The sequence below is a fragment of the Equus caballus genome, chromosome 1 (genome assembly GCF_041296265.1).
Source record: "Equus caballus isolate H_3958 breed thoroughbred chromosome 1, TB-T2T, whole genome shotgun sequence".
NCBI classification, from domain to species: domain Eukaryota; kingdom Metazoa; phylum Chordata; class Mammalia; order Perissodactyla; family Equidae; genus Equus; species Equus caballus.
In genome coordinates this window covers 146,968,144-146,983,377 of record NC_091684.1, presented here as the reverse complement: position 1 = coordinate 146,983,377, position 15,234 = coordinate 146,968,144, and the positions used below count along the sequence as shown (strand labels likewise).

Genomic DNA, 15,234 nt, shown 5'->3' with positions numbered 1-15,234 from the left:
GTTGTGTCGATGCTTTCTAAACTGTAAAGTGCTATACAAATATTAGTGACCAAGGTGATGGCTCCTTTTTTTCACTTCACCCATCCCATTGCCTCTGGTGTCAGTGGTGACGTCAACGTCGTCGCTCCCACCATCTCTAGGTGGGCCATTTTCTCTCTCACACTCATGTGATGCGTCTTGTCCCTCCTGTGTCACTGCCTTGCACTGGGCCACCACTCTGTGCTGCCTCTGGTTTGAGGGCTGTGACCTTTGCTTTTCCTGCCCTCAGGTAGCTTTTCTCTTTCCAGATCTTCCTGTTCTGACTCTGTCTAGGGTCCCTATTTTCTGCAGCATTCTTTGCTTTGTCATTTGCAATCGTCACCTCTTTCCTATCTTTGAAGGGACCCCCTGAGAAATGGTCCATTAATCTGACTTTGTCTGTGCTCTCTCCGCATCCCTCTCCCCTGGTCCAGACTCTGCCCCTTTCCCCAGGGTTCTGAGAAGACAGGAAAGCTCTTAGAAGGTGTTGACTGTTTTTAACCCTGTGATGCTGCAACTTACATTTAATACAAATGCTTTTCATTCATTCATTCTTTTAATACAGATATTTACTAAGTGCCTGCCATGTGCCAGGCCCTACTTTAGACCTGAGGATACAGTGGTATGCTTAGCAAAGGATAGCAAAGCAAAGGTACCCTCATGGTGGCTTGTGTTGTAGTGGGAGAGACCTAGTCAGTGGGGAGATGCTGATAAACACACAGAGGCGTGTCAGTGGGAGACGAGAGCTGGAAGAAGAATATGGCAGATAAGGTGGACTGTGAGGAAGTGGGGGATAGTGGTGAGCCCTACTTTATGGGGATGGCGTTTTCTATGAGATGGTCGACAAGAAGTTGAGACCTGAAGGAAAGTCTGGAGCTGGCTCCCTGGGGAAGGGTGTTGGGAAAAGGGGACAAGGACACTAGTGGCCCTAAGACAGTAGGCGTAAGGGCAGGAGTGTGCTTGGTGTGTTCTGGGAACAGCAAGGAGGCCGCTGTAGCTGGAGGGGGGTGAGTGAGGAGAGAGTGTGCTAAGAGGAGGCGGTTGGGATAGGGGGCAGAGCATGCTGGATTTTGCGGATCATCTTAATGTTTCATTGTGATGGGAGTGGGAAACCAATTAAGAGTTTTGAGAAGGAAGGAGGTGGGCAGTCCAGTTAAGAGCCTAGTAGAGCAGCCCAGGATTTTCTGTGGGATTTGTTCTTCAGTCATTGCAAGGTGGTCATGGCATAGTAACTCAGAAGAGGGTCAGTAATAGAGGCAGGGCCCTGAGGTGGGAACAAAAAGCTTGGAGTGAGAACTCAGGAAACCAGAAGGCTGCCTGGTCCACAGGGTCCTCATTTCAAAAATGTGTTTTAAAATGTCAGTTAAGCACATAAGAGCACAGTAATCAAATTCACATGAAGGTGCTGTGTAAATCTGGAAAATTCTTAGTATGTGTGCTGAACTAATTGACCACACTGGGCTCTGCATACATTTTTTTTTTTTTTTTTTGGTGAGGAAGAGTGGTCCTGAGCTAACATCTGTTGTCAATCTTCCTTATTTTTTTTTTTTCTCCCCAAAGCCCCAGTACATAGTTGTGTATACTAGTTGTAGGTCCTTCTACTTCTTCTGTGTGGGATGCTGCCACAGCATGGCTTGACGAGTGGTACTAGGTCTGTGCCCAGGATCTGAGCCAGCAAACCCTGGGCCACTGAAGTGGAGTGTGCCAACTTAACCAGTACGCCACCAGGCTGGCCCCTGTGAATACATTCTGAAACAAATAATTTTTTCTTACATTCATTTATTTGTCAAAATATTAATTGAGTGCTTACCAAATAGTAACCTAGTGCTTACTGTACTAGTTAATACTGGAATTTATGACTGTTGTCTCATTTCTGGTTGGTTCACAGGCCACTTGGAAGGTTGGGCCATTTGTCCCTGTGACTAGTTTTCTTGTCTGCTGGGGGTAACTGTTGGATCATCTGCTTATTGCTGGCAGTGTCTAGTCATGGCCTCTGCTTTGGGGAGGTGGCCTTCCCAGATGTCTTTCTTTATACATGAGGAGCGTAAAGACATTCTGTTATGGCAGCAAGAACTAACTTTTAGCACTTGCTATAACTTACCTGATGTCTGGGTTTATTTTTTCTTTCTTTATTTGTTTTTAGCAAGTATGATGAGGCAAACAACTCGTCTGCATTGTTTTCCGAATTGATGCTGGTCTTACCCCCCAAAAAGTGTTTAAACAAATGATTATGAAAAATAGGCCTAGGGTGGGTGAGATTTCTTCTCGGAAAACTCATTAGCATGACATGTAGCCTTTTTGCTACTGAAAAAAAAGGCCCTCTTTTGGTGATATTTACATTTTTAAGTTCAAAAAAGGGATTCTGACAGTTTGTTCCGTGTCTGAAAGTATTAAAAAATTGTTATTCTGTTTAGTATCTTCAAAGACATGGAGCTGAGAGGGTGGGGTGGAAGTTAAGTGACCTGACTAAATATCCGTGTCCTGCTGCATCTCACAGCGAGCTGGGTCCTTGGAGAGAAAACAGTCTATCCCAAGAAGTCGGTTCCCAAAAGCAACGGAGGACAGAGCACACCCTGTTATGTGTTTATTTTGGTAAAGGGAAAACAGAGTTAGGTTTCCCTGGGGCCCCAAACATCAGGGATGATGAACACTAAGATTGTAAGCTGAAATCATTTCCTTTGATGGAGACGTTTGTCCTGCGTGCCTCTCTCAGAGGTGAATCTCTTTTCTCAAATGCTCACTGCCCAGATGTTCCCTTTGGACTCACAGAGCCGATTATTCAGAAATGTGACTTTTAAGCCCCAAAGCAAAGTTTGGGCAGTCGTCCCAGAGCTAAACTTCTGGAGACTATGCACTTTTCCAACTGTCAGCATAGGACTGTCCTCGGCTCCCTCTTTATGAGGGGGTATGCTCTTAAAATTGCCTCTTGACTTCCAACCCCCTGTGCTGCATGCATTCGTTGAGGGCAGTTAGGAACTAAACATTGTAGAGATTAAGGGGCGGGCCCTGCTCTCCGGGAGCCCCGACTGTGATGGGGAGGTAGAGAAGTAAGGGGACAGCTGCAGTGAGTGTTTAGGCCGAGCTGAGCAGTGTGGGCGTGCGTGCGTGCGTGCGTGCGTGTGTGTGTGTATGTGTGAACAAAAGGCAGGAAACCTGGTGGGGGAATCAGGGGAGGTGAGGCCTGAGAAGAGTGGAGCTTGGGCAGGCAAGCTCGTGGAAGCCATGGAACATGGTGCCTTTGGAGACCCTCGAGCCTGCGTAGGGGAGTCCCATGTAGCCCGTGATCTTCAGGGGCCAGGTCTTGGATGCCATACTAGGGAGCTTGTATTTTTTTTTTTTTTAAAGATTTTGTTTCTCCTTTTTCTCCCCAAGGCCCCCCGGTACATAGTTGTGTACTTTTAGTTGTGGGTCCTTCTAGTTGTGGCATGTGGGACACCGCCTCAGCATGGTTTGAGGAGCCGTGCCATGTCCGTGCCCAGGATCCGAACCGACGAAACCCTGGGCCGCTGAAGTGGAGCGTGCGAACTTAACCACTTGGCCACAGGGCCAGCCCCAGGAACTTGTATTTATCCTGAACGCAAAGGAAGAGTGAGTGGACAAATTTGAAAAGATGACAAAAGGTCGTGTGGAGAATGGTTGGTGGAAAACGAGGCTGGAGGCTGAGGGACAGTCTGGGAGGCCCTTGCTGACATCCAGGTGAGACCCATAGACGCCCCAGATTAGGATGCCAGCGTGGGAATGGGGAAGAACTGCTGAGATGTTCTAGAAGGCAGAGTCGGCAAGAAGCAGTCACTGACTGGTGTGGTGCAGAAGGATGAAGGAGAATCTAGGATGCTTCCAGGTCACTGAGAGGGGATGGGGTTGACATGGATGCCGAGTCCCATGGTAAGTCGGGGGTTTTGAGAAAGGATCGAATGGTCCTGGGGCTGTTGGCGCTGTTAGGCAGTTGGAAGCTACTACAAGAGTAGGTGTGGTTCTAAGTTGAGTCTAACCAGGCAGCTGTTTTTCTTATGAGAAAAATGTAGAGAAACAAGCCAATAAAATCCTGTTTGGTTGGAAAATCCAAACTACTAGAAGGGAATTAGAACAGAAAGTTCCCCACAGAGCATTTTTGCCGCATGCTGCCTTGTATTAGGGCCTTCCCCTTTCCGACCTTGACAAGTGGTAACGATTCCTTCCATTTTAGAAAATGAAAGGCACAAGCCATCAGCCTCGAAGGTATTTTAGCCAAGGTGGTTCCAGATTCTGACCAGTGAGCGCTCACCCCTTCAGGAGAGTGGGATCACATACTAGGTAGGGGGATTCACTCTTTGCAGTATTAGGACTGCGTGCAGAGGAGGTAGCATGGTCTAGTGAAGTGGGCAAGTAAGGACTTCGAGTGGGACAGACCAGATGCCTTGAGGATTCCCGCTCTGTCCTCTGTCAGCCTATCACCTCCTCCAAAACTGAAGCTCCTCATCTTTCCGTTTTCCCATTTTACAAGACTGTTAGGAAGATTAAATGTGGATGTAGGCACCTAGGCCCCAAACGATGCCTCACCCAGGGTGGGCACTCAGTAAATTGTAAATCCTGTCCCTTAGTCGACGTGGGAGATGTTTATAGCACCATGGGACAGGAGCTCTGGCTTTCTGCTTGTGACCTAAATGACGCTTGGTCCCTTGGGCGGATGCCATCTCGTTTGTCCTCTTCTGCTGCCTGCAGGCTCAGTCAATAGATGGAGGAGGGCTTCAGGTGCCCTCCCATTGCTTCCTCTCTCTTTCTAGGCAGGCATTTTGAGCACGTCTGCATGGTCCCAATGCGTCTTTCTGTGTTTGCGTTTTGGGGTGGAGGGGAGTGAATATGAGGAAGCTCAATAATAACAAGTGAAAGAGAGAGAGGAAAAAATAAATCCAATCTAAATATACCTGTTTTGGTGTTATTTGTTAAAAACCTGTAAAAAGTCTTAGACTATTAGAGAAACTGTAAATAGAACCTAGCATACTGCTTTTTCAAAATATTAAACCTCTGCCCTCTAATTTTATAAATCTTGTGTTAAACACGATGCATTTGTGTGGCTTTACTTTCTTTTCTCTTTGGGTAAAAGATGAAATGCGATCCTTTTCTTACTAAGAGAGTGAGGTTTATCATGTTTGTGTCTTCTCAGATTCAGTGGAGAAAATCAGATTTGCCTGAAAATGATAATGCATCTGTAGTTTTGTATTTTAATACAGGAGTCTGAAAATAAGCTGTAACAGTTTAGAGAACATAATTCGTACTGTACTACAAAGACCAAGTTTAAAAAAAGCCCAACCTTTGAAGGAATTTACTAAAATTTATCAAATTTCTGCCACACTGGATGGTGCTATTTGGTGATGTTTTTCTCAAAAATATTCTGGAGGCGTGTCATATGCAGGGGCTCCATCCGTAGAAACAAGAGATTTTTCTGACATGAGCTGGGTTCTGAATGGTCATCATTAGAATTTAAGCTTATCTCCTACTAGAATTAAGTTTATCTCCTACTAGAATCATCTGGAGCTGCCTAGCAGCTGTCTTCACCCCCTCAAGTCCCACCCCCTCCTGGCTCAGCATTCATTTGTGCATGTTTTTGTAAAACCAGCTGTGCTCTCCCTCGGAAGCCAACACCACATCTGCTTGTCCTTGGCCTCAGGGAGCTTACAGCTTAGCTGTGCTGACATTTCTGCCATGTACTGTTCAGCTCTCACTATTTTCTTCATTCTCCTCTTTGATGTGGATAATTTCCTTGGCCTTTGGCTCAGCTTCTATGTGGAGTTTCTTAATATCTTGCAGTACCTCCTTGAGAGACTTCATGTTTCTTTTCTGCCTCTTTCCTAGAATTGAAAGGTTAGATGTTTTAAACCATGAGTATCCAGTGCTTCTTGAGGAGATTCTGTCAAGGCTCATATCTCTGTCTGCTCTGTTGATTGCTCAACCAGCATTCAAAGCCCCACTAATGTTCACAGCCTTTTAATGTGACATCCCCAGTTTTCCTTTGGGACAGGCTTGGGTTGACTTCCTTCCTCTGCCAAGAGGGGAACCAGCTAATGATAGTTGTGAGTTTGTTTTGGGATAAGCCTGACGTCATGATGTGCCTGAAGTAATTCTCAATTCTCATTCATTTCTGGTCCAGGCTGGAGTCCCTCAGGCGGTGGATGTCTGCTGGTGGGTGGGCCGGACCCGCACCCAGGCTGCAGGCCACAGGAAGGAGTGGCTTCACTCAGTAAGAGACTTATCCTCAAGTCAGCATTCAGTGCAGATAAAAGCACAGGATAAGAGGGGGAGAAAACTTGGTTCTTTGGTGGTTCTGCTATCCTCTTACCTCTTAAAGACTGTTCCTGACCGAATTCACCTCTGAGCTTCTATCTTTGCTGTGATTATCTCCATGTTTTCTCTGGGTCTGTAAATGGATGATTGTTTCTGAGTAAATATGAGGTGAAATCATTGACTCTCAGATTTGGAAGACCCTACCCTTATTGAGGGGCTGACACAAGAGTCACTTCTCAAACCTGCCTGAATGGGCAGCTGCGCCCTGTTTGCATTCCTGTGCTGATGGGTAACTCATTGTCTCCTGAAATAGCCCGCTTTATCTTTTGGCATCTCTGTTAGAAAACTTCTCCCACTTAGATTGAATTGGAATTTGTGTCCCTGGCATGTCTACTCATTGTTCCTTGTTCTTAACTTTGGGAGGCACACAGAGCGAGTGTAATCCCCTTTTCACATGACAGCCCTTCTGGTATTTGTATTTGATGACAGTTTATCATCTTCTTAGCCCTGTCCCCCTCCTTCTGTACCCGGTGCCTTCTCTTGGCTCCTTGGTCCTGAAGTCATCCTGGTCACTCCTTTGTTAAAGTGGGCTCTTGCTGATCAGCCCCAAGCAGAAGGGACCCCTAAATTACCAGGGAGGGGTTCTGACAGTACGATCAGCAGGCTTCATCTGCCTAATGTGACTGCTGGGCTGGTGGCCCCTTTGTCCTCAGGACTCCCTGTGTGTTCCCCTGAGGCTGTGTGCTTGGCAGAAAGGACACACTTCTGAAATCGTGGCGGGGAGTTGTTCTTGATTTCAGGGGAGTCTGCAGTATGGGTAAGGGCCCTGTCCTGCTGAATCTGCATGTATAATTTCCGGAGATCACTGTGCTCCACAACAGTCATCTCACAGTGAACGTGTCATCACCTTGATCCTCCAAGATTAAAAAAAAAAGAAAAAAGCCACCCAAGGTTTGCTTCTATGCCTCACCCCTCCTGCAGTCAAATAGTTGGTTTCCTCAGGGCCTTGGATTCTCCCTGTTGAACTTCATTTTGCTAGGCTTGAGCCATCCATCCAGTCTGCTCATCCGTTTAGCTCCTTAACACTCCCACAATGCACTGTTTCCTGCGTTCCTGTTGTTCTAGGGGTTCAGGGCACAAACTTGACGGGGAAAGAGAGATGGGCGTAAATCCCACACCCACCACTGTGGTTTTGGGCAAGGGCATAGTGAAGAATCTTCAGGGGTAACTGACAGAGCAGATGAGTGGTGTCTCAAGGAACGCAAGGGCGGGAGGCTGCAGCCTTGGGAAATCAGAACCAGGGAAGGTGAAAAAAGGTCTCATGTCATCCCTACTTCTTTCTGAACAGAATTTTTTTTTTCTTTTCTGGGAGTTGACTTTCCCTGACCACTTATGTGGTAGGCAGAATAACAGCCCCCCAAAAGATGTCCACATCCTAATTCTGGAACCTGTGAATATGTTGTCTTACATGGCTTAAGGGCGTGATTAGATTAAGGACCTTGAGGTGGGGAGATTCTCCTGGATTATCCAGGTGGGCCCAGTGTCTTCACAGGTCCTTATAAGGGACAGAGGGAGTCAGGAGAGTGGGAGTCAGAGAAGGGGGCATGACGATGGAAGCAAAGTCAGAGAGAGGATGCTACACTGCTGGCTTCGAAAATGGAGGAAGGGGCCAAGAGCTGAGAAAGGCAGACAGCCTCTAGAAGCTGGAAAAGGCAAGGGGATAGATTTTCCCCCAAAGCCTCTAGAAGGAACACAGCCCTGTTGACACCAAGATTTTAGCCTACTGAGACGTCTGACGAACTCCATTATAATAAAAATGAATGTGTGTTGTTTTAAGCCACTAAGTTGCAAATGCCTCCTTGCCTTAAAGTCTTCCCCATGCCACCCATCCCCGTGCAGTAATGAGCTTCTCAGCTGCCTCTTGTGCCCCACTTTGGAGGCCGTGTGGTTTGTTGCTGTCTTCCCACTTCCTTCATCACCACTGTCTGCCTCAGGGCCCAATGTGGGCCCTCCATGGGATGGGTTCTTGGTAAATATTGGCGGACCCAAAGACCCCAAGAGAAACCTAATGGTGCCTTTGGAAATCCAGCTGTGTGGTTCTAGTTCTTTGGCCCCCTAACTCAGCTGCCCTGCCAGAAAAGGAAAAAGGCCAGTCCCTCATGATTTTTTCCCAATGACCCCTGAGCAGGCTTTTAGATGGCCACTTCCTCAGAGTCCTTTCACCATGCTTGGACTCACTACTCTGGAGCCTTTGTGTGGAGAATCCACCTGCTTTTGTAGACTGAAACTATTGCCATGTTTTTTATACTCTTCATATATCAGAGGTTGGATTTAAAAAAAAAAACCCACAGAAATATGGTTTTGACACTTTGTCTTTCTTTAATGTCTACAGTTGAAAAAGTGCTTCCACATTCACCATCACCTTTAATCCCCATGGTGGCCCCATGGAGTGGCCAATCCTTTTCAGTTTGTTAAGCTTTTTTCTTGTGAGGAAGGGAGTGACAATGTCCAAGCTCTTTCTTTACATGTTGGGCTGGAAGTCCACGGTTCTTTCTTAGAGGTCAGAGTTCAGGGTGGTGACATGCCCAGTCTCTCTCTTTGTGTGGGCAGAGGACGTCTCTGTTCCCAGGGCTTTTGGAAGCACAGCTCACCACCTCTTCAAAGTTGTTGGAATGTTCTCATTTTCCCCTTAGAAATCTGGATAGCCTTTTGCATTTTGCTCTCCCTTCTCACTAAGCCAGCATCCTCTCATGACCTCCTTTTTTCCTGCTCTTATCATGGCCTCCTTGTCTTCTGGGCTTACAGCTGTGGGCTGGCCATCTTCCTTCTGGTTTGAATTGGAGATACTCTGGGAAGTCACCCAGATCAGCACCTGCTCTTGGAGGCACCTGCTCTCAGAGTGTCCTTGGACCTGGTTTCATGTCTACTGCTGGGGTGCACACAGAGATGCTCAGTCGACCCTGGCTGGGTGCTGTCCTGGTAGCCACGTCCTCAGCCTTCCTTCTCCTCATGATCCTCTGCAGGAGGTCCCAACCTACAAACCTGATGAGTTCTGAAAATTTATTTTGCAATAAGTTGATTGTTTGGAGCTGGAAGGCATCTTCCTGGGGATTCAGTGTCATAAATGGTGGTTAGGTCCCAGGCCCCCAACCAGCATCTGTTGTACCTGTTATATAGCTGAACTCTGGAGTCAGGCCTAGATGACTTCTGGCTCTGCCACAGCTCTCTGGGTGACCTTGGGCAAATAACTTAACTCCACTGAGCCTCAGTTGCCTCACCAGCAAAATGGTGATAAGTAGTACCTACCTGGCAGAGTTGTTGAATAATGTATGAAGAGTGCTTACTTAGCATAGTACTTGGCACTTGGTAAATGAGCGATGAATGGCCGGTATTATTTATTGCTGTACTATTAATTACATATCTAGTTTGTTTAATAGCACCAGATACCTCATCACTATTTATACTACCATTTCTATGGGTAAGCTGGTTCCAAGGTCAAACTCTGTACTAGCCACTCATCGAAATGTCCTTTTTTCCTTCTGGTGGTCTTAGATTGCTGGGGGAAGAGTCTCTTTCCTTCCTTCCTTCATTTAATTCATAAACAATTGCATTATGTCTGGCATGCTGTGGGGCACTGGAGGCAAAATGGTGAGCAAAAACCAATATGGTCCCTGTACTCATGGATCTTACTGCCTGATTGGGGAGACAGCATTAATTAAAATAAAAAATCATAGAAATCTGGAAATACAGCTGCTGAGAGAAGAGATACTAGGGGAGGATGTGGGGAGATGTTGCCTGGGTATTTGGTGGGCCTCTGGGTTGGAGCTGTGTTGTTGGGTGGCAGACACTGTCTTCAGCTGGGTGGCTTGAGGCTTTGGCAGCACTGGGTCCAGACCAAAGCAGGGGTGGTGTTAACCTGGGCTCCAGCAGGGGACAGTCCAGGGGGTCTGAGACATCAGGGCCACAAGCATTCGTAAGAGAGGAGTAGTTGGGAAGAGCATGGCTGGGGGAAAGGAGACTTCCGGCTTTGGATCAGGAAGCTGCATTTTCATGTGGTGCTTATTAAGGAATGTTTTAAGTGGGGCTTTAACTTGGCCTCTCCTTCTGTTCAACCCAAATAACACCCCACTCCATGCCTCCTGTCACTGTGGCTTCCCGTGGCCAAGCAAATTTAATTAATATCTTTCTCCATATAATCGCCTCCATCTTATCTCTCATTTTCCACTGCTCCTTCCTTGCTCTCAATCCCTTTCGATTTCTCTTTTTTCCTCCTGTTTGGTTTCTTTGGTTCTGCTCTGTGACTAAATCAGCTCTTCTGTTTTTTTGTCTAATTAACGTTTCTCTCTTGGAGAAGCACATTCTTTGACTCTGAGATGGAGGAGGAAGGGGGCAGAATTCTGGCTTATATAAGCAACATTAGTATACAGGTTTTGTTTAATGTCCCCATTTAAACTCTGCTCCCATGTTCTTGGAGGAAGGTATATCTTCTGTGTTTGCCCACCTCGCTACTTGTTCCTTCTCCTTCCCACACGATGCGGTTTGCAAGTTTTTTTTTAGTCATTTAGTTCTGCTCTTTGGCTTGTGGGAAACTGTGCGCAGCTCATAAATTAGCACCACGTAGATCATATTCACACCCTACTTTGTGCAGAACTCCAAGCTCGGGCACTCACTGGATGTCTCTTGAGGTACCTGGAATGTGATGCTCTGTGTTCACCGGCTCCTGGAAAATTGTCCTGTTCTTCCTGGCAGAGGTCTAATCCAGGAGCAGTGTTTTGAGACCTAATGAGGATGGTGTGCCCAGTGACCTGTTGAAGGACATGAGTATCTCCGTTCTGGCCACCCGGCAGGCCGGAGGGGTAGGACAAGTCAGCAGTCACAAGTATTGGCACTGGAGTGACCACACTGACCACAGTAGTGGCTTTGACTGCTTGGTGGCTTTTTAAAAAAAGTTACTTAAAAAAAGCGTTGTATTGGGGCCGGCCCGGTGGCGCAGCGGTTAAGTTCGCACGTTCCGCTTCTCGGCGGCCCGGGGTTCGCTGGTTCGGATCCCGGGTGCGGACATGGCACTGCTTGGCAGCCATGCTGTGGTAGGCGTCCCACGTATAAACTAGAGGAAGATGGGCACGGATGTTAGCTCAGAGCCAGGCTTCCTCAGCAAAAAGAGGAGGACTGGCAGTAGTTAGCTGAGGGCTAATCTTCCTCCAAAAAAACAAACAAACAAACAAACAAAAAAGCGTTGTATTCTAGAAGAGTCTCAGATTTATGAGAAAATTGTGAAGATAGTACAGAGAGTTTCCATATACCCCCCAACCCAGTTTCCTCTATTATTAACAACATTACATTTGATTTGTCAGAATTAAGGGACAAATATTGCTAAATTATTGTTAGCTAGAGTCTTATTCAGATTTGCTTAGTTTTTATCTAAAGTCCTTTTTCTGTTCCAGGATCCCATATTACATTTAGTTGTCATGTCTCCTTAGGCTCCTCTTGGATGTGATAGTTTCTGAGACTTTGTTTGTTTTTGGTGACTTTAACAGCTTGGAGAAGCACGGTCAGGTATCTTATAGGATGTCCCTCCACTGGAATTTGTCTTATGCTTTCCTCATGATGACACTAGGGCTAGAGGTTTCGGAGAGGAAGACCACAGAGGTAAAGTGCCATTTTCATCACAATGCACACTATTAATATGACTTATTACTATCGATGTCAATCTTGGTAAAGTATGGACCAAGCTGAGGTAGTGTTTGTCAGGTTTCTCCACTGTAAAGTTGTTCTTTTTTCTTTCCATACTGTCCTCTCTGGATAGAAGTCACTATGTGCAGCCTACACTTAGAGAGTAAGGGGTTATATTCCCTTTCCTCTGGAGCAGAGTATCTAAATCAATTATTCGGAATTCTTCTGCATGGGAGATTTGTGTGTTCTTCCCCGTTTATGTATTTATTCAATCATTTGCTTATATCAGTAAGCACACATGGATATTTATTTTTATCCTTTGGGTTCTAATCCGATGCTACTTTATTTTGTTGCTCAAAGTCTTCCAGCTTTGGCCATTGGGAGCACCATGTCTCTTTGAAATACCTCCGTCATTGTGGGCATTATTGGTGTTTTCTTTTTTTAAAGCACTTCCTTACTTTCTGACACTATAAGATGTTCCAGGCTCATCTTGTATATTTTGTGCTCTAGTCCTAGAACCAGCCATTTCTTCAAGGAGCCCTGGTTCCTTTTGTTGGAGAATTTATTCGTATTAGAAATCAAGGTCTGGGTGCTAGATGTGCTCTTTGCTGCTGGGGTGTTCTCCTAGGCCCTCAGCTGACAGAGCAAGGAAATACATGTGTATACTGTATATAAGCATATTTATAAATGTGTAACCATCTGTATCTATATTAAGCTAAACATGAGTTTATACTGATGTTTCCAACTTGACTTCATTATCACATGGATCATTCTAGACTTCTCCCCTTGTATATCTATAACCTCCCACTCCAGCAGTGAGAAACAAGGCTCCCACCAGCTGCCATCCATTTACTTAATTGTTTGATTCCAGTGTACATGTGCAGTGGTTTCAGATCACTGGTTTCACTGTTTTCACATTGTTACCCCCCATCCCTCAATGGGAAACAACTTTATCAATGACAGTAAAATATGTCTAGTCCTTTTGCTTTTGGTCTTACAGACCCCGCTCACTTCTAGAGTTACTTAGCTCATTACCTTTTCCTCTCACCCGCTTTTGGTGAGGTTGTTTCCTGTATTTGTAATACAGTTAGATTCTTTTGGTCTGATGGCTCTTTAAAAGAGAGAAATGGCAAGATAAAGACTCAGTCATCAGGGAACTGAATTAGAGAAAGCTTATGAACAAGTCCTTTTCTTCTGTCAACCAAATGTTGGGTGCTGCTGGATGATGGGATTCTTGTAATCTTCTCTCCCTCTGCTTGCTTTTGTTCCTACACATTTGCTATGGACTGAATGTTTGTGTCCCCTCCCCAAATGCAAATGTTGAAATCCTAACCCTCACTGTGACCATATTTGGAGATGGGGCCTCTAGGAAGTAATTAGATTAGGTTATGAGGGTGAGGCGCTCATGATGAGATTAGAGGCTTTAGAAGAAGATGAAGAGAGAGATCTCTCCACACACATGCACGGAGAAAAGGCCATGTGAGGACACAGTGAGAAGCCTGCCATCTACAAGCCAGGAGAGAACCCTCACCAGGAACTGAATTGGCCGGCACCTTGATCTTGGACTTCCAGCCTCCAGAACAGTGAGAAATAAACGTCTGCTGTTTAAGTCACTCACTTTATGGTATTGTGTTGTGGCAGCCTGAGCTAACACAGCGTTGTGTGTAGAAACAGGATAGGCACCCCTGGGCTGCTGAGGAGCCCTTTCTTAAACCAAATTCCCCAGTTTCCTTGCTACCTTTAAACAGCAAAGGGATGCCTCTTTCCTCCAATGCATCTGGGGTAGGAGATGGGTCCAGGTAATGTTCTTAGTGGTGCTTTTAGATGTGGGAGCTCCAGGGTAAGTCCTCTTTATTGGAGTTGTCAGAGGATGGGATGCTATGGCAAAAACCAGCATTAGGATTGAGGGAATGCTTCTCAGTGGAGAGAGTATAATTACCTATTTGGAGGAAAACATAATCCCTTTCCCTGAACCTACCTAGCCTACGTAAGAGCAGGAGGGCCTGGTTTTAAAAGCAAGAAGCATTCTGGGAAGGGTCATAGTGCACACTCATGGATAGCTCAGAGCTGGATTCAAGTCCCAGCTCTTCATTGCGGTCAGCTGTACAGCATCATGTACTCCTGGGTCCTCTAGTGGGGCCCTGCCCTCGTTTGTAAATGTGGAAATACTTTGTAAACTATAACATTGCAATATGGATGTGAGTGATTGTTAGAAGGTCCAAATTAAAAGGCTCAGCTTCCTTGAGGCAGATTTTTCTCTTGGATGGTGATTGTGGGTTCTTAACGTTCTCCTCTTGTTGTTAAATGTTTTTAGCTTCTTTAGACAGTTCATCGTGTTTTCTCCTAGCAACTCTCTGCTCACTTCATACAAGTAGAGAAGCCTTATGAGCTGTCGCTGGTATAAGAAACAAAAGGAAGCCCAAGGCTTGAGAGAAGTGTGTGGCCCCAGATTTTTTTAAAAAAAACCTCTTAACTTTCAGGGAGGGACTTCCTTTCATTGTCTCCTTTTTGTGTTTCTTCCTTTTCCTCTTCAGTTTTTTCTCTTTTTTGAAAGTGGTGGTTTTCATGTGCAGGATTTAAAAATTTTTTTACTTTTATTGCCTATTTCATTTTACAACTTGGCACTTGTTTTGATAGAATGTCTGCTTCCTGCCGCCCCCAGGACAGTCAAAGAGCATGTGGTGCATTTGTCTGGGGCTTCACACCATGATTTCCACTGCCAAGACTCAGACAAGGCTCCCCTTGGAGAGGTCTACCCAGGATAACAAATTGCACTTTGGTTTTTAATAGAAAACTTTTCTAAATTTAGCCCATATAAGAAAATGAAGACATTTCAGTACTTTCTCTCTTTTTGCAATTTTTTTCCGATGGGGTCATCTGTTAACCACCCAAATTAAAGTGTGTGTGTTAATGTTCAACATTAGGCTAATGTCCCGAGGTTAGTTTTGGACATCACCGTTCAGAGTAGGTTAATGTTCAAAATACAAGCATTTAGAAGAACACTTGGTACATAGTACAAGTATTTAAGAGTTAATTACATTATTATTATTATTGCGAACTAAAGAATTGCTCCATGTTGCGGGACACTAGGACAGATGAGGGACCTGACACCAGCACTGGGTGTAGGTGGAGGAAAGTAAACTGGAATCGCTCTTGCTGTGTTACTGGCATGGCAGAAGTGATGTTGGGGATGGCAGTGGATCCCAGAGCAGAGGTTTGGGTCTAAAAACTGGGAACTAGGGAGCTTGACAGTGGCTCATGTAACGGAAATCAGGAGTATGT

At 45.6% G+C, this 15,234-nt stretch overlaps 1 protein-coding gene across 5 annotated transcripts in view; it reads left to right on the top strand.

Moving 5' to 3' along the window:
* The window catches only part of CGNL1 (cingulin like 1), a 153,379-nt gene that overhangs the window by 25,816 nt on the left and 112,329 nt on the right, over positions 1–15,234 (top strand). Inside the window, exon 1 of one of the 5 annotated variants that reach the window (XM_070270986.1) lies at positions 6,145–6,235. The exons of the other annotated variants lie outside the window; for them this stretch is intronic. The gene's annotated coding sequence lies outside the window, so the exon portion shown is untranslated. Of the gene's footprint in view, positions 1–6,144; positions 6,236–15,234 lie in introns of those variants that run through there. 5 annotated transcript variants of the gene reach the window in all.